Source organism: Galeopterus variegatus, unplaced genomic scaffold (genome assembly GCF_000696425.1).
Source record: "Galeopterus variegatus unplaced genomic scaffold, G_variegatus-3.0.2 Scaffold14759, whole genome shotgun sequence".
NCBI classification, from domain to species: domain Eukaryota; kingdom Metazoa; phylum Chordata; class Mammalia; order Dermoptera; family Cynocephalidae; genus Galeopterus; species Galeopterus variegatus.
In genome coordinates, this window is record NW_007740870.1 from 26,015 (window position 1) to 27,977 (window position 1,963).

Below are 1,963 nucleotides of genomic sequence, written 5' to 3' on the forward strand. Positions count from 1 at the left end.
GTCCCTTCATTCTTGGTTCACTCCAGTTCACTCACTGCACTATTACAAATACCCTGCAACCTCATCCCATCCCATGCCCACTCGCTTTGAAACTCTTGAACTATTCAGATACATTCACAACAAAGACGAAATCCTATTATACCTACATGGCACTGACTCATTTGACTCTTGTTGACCTCTCTACCCTTATTTTAAAGGTTATTCCTTCTACAGACATTTTAGTCCATAGAATATGCCTTTGTGTATAACTCTTTAAGATGCTTGGAAAATCTTCACCTTTCTTTCCAACTTCACTTTGCTTAGTTAACTCATATATGTCTTTCAGTTCTCAATTCAGAATCTTTCAAGTTTTTTGAAACTTCCCACACTCCCTCATCACACACCCTAGGCAAGATCTGACCACCACATTAGGCTTTTTGATTCTCCATCAATTTCTTTCATATCCCACACTATTCAATTTCTTGCCTTTTTTTTTAAGTTTGCATTTATGTGTTTAATACATTACAACACTACATTTTAAACTCCATGAGGTTAGGGTCAGCAGCAGTGTAATTCAGGATCGTATGCTTTCTTCCCAGCACAGTGGTTGGCATTCTGAAATGGGTGTGTGTGCGTGTGAGTGTTCTGTGGCAAGTGAATGAACTTCCCACTGAGGACTAATTTTCATGATCTAAAATTATACTGTGGGACAATGTACTTATTGCTAAAAATAAATGCATGTCTTTTCAGTTATATTCATTAGATTTAATTCCAAGATCTCAGGTTGTTTTATGAACTAAAAGATACATTCATAAATTATCTCTCTTAAAAATAGCAAATAAAAATAAACATAGAAAGGATAAATAAGTTTTATTGGCTATTAGGAAGTCCCAATAGGTCTACACAGTAAAAATCCACAGGACAAATGCAATTATCATGAAAAAAGAGAGCATGCATCCATAGAATGTCACTGTGTAGAGAATTATAAAATAAAATACAAAAGGCAGACACAATGCCTTTCAAAATTATACTAAATACTCCTTTCACTTAATCTTATTTTCATGAAGGAGATAAAAAGCATCAGTTTCCTTTTAAAAGTAATTTCTTGAAAAGAAAAAAAAATAGTTTCTAAGGAGTAGCTTCATTTATTCTAAGTGTGTAGAACTCTCCATGTTCCTCTTCTTATTGAAAGAATTCAACAAAATATTAATAAACCTTAATCCAACCATTTTACATTTGGTAAAAACATGTCATTTCTTAATCAATCAAAATGCAGGAAAATATGTGATTTTCTAAAATGTATGAGGCTTTTATTTTTATCACCAAAGAAAGTGGAAATTTGGAACTATTATCTATGTAACTCTCTAAAATGCACTTGAAAAATTATATAATTTATGGTACTTTAGTTGTTTTTAGGCCAGATTGGACCAAGGGACTTTTTTATAAGTGCTTTAAGCTTGGAGAAACTTATGTTGAGTGAAATAAGCGAAGCACAGAGGGATAAATACCACATGTACTCACTCATAAGCGGGAGCTAAGAGAGAAAGAAGGAAGGAAAGAAAGACCACAGTGGGATGTTGGACGTCCAGAGGGAGAGAACAGACCTAGGGATACAAAGTGGAGTCAGGGAAAGGGGGTTGAGAGGGAGGTCAGGGATAATTGGGTGGGGACACGGGGTTTAATTGCAATTTGTAGTAATGGGCATGTTGCCAGTATGGATTGGTCCATCATATCTTACGCACGAGTGGTGACAATCAACTTTGTATCTCACAAATATTCATAACCATAAAAAAAATGTTCTATGCAACCCCCCCATAATTAAAATGTTTAATTAAAAGGGCTGATAATTTGTCTTTTTTAATGAATTTAAAATACTGTGGTAACCACTAATGGCAGTCTTATTTTATATTTCTAAACAAAAATACAACAATATTTGATTTAACATTTCTAAGGCATGGTAAGCAGAATCAACAATATCTAGGAG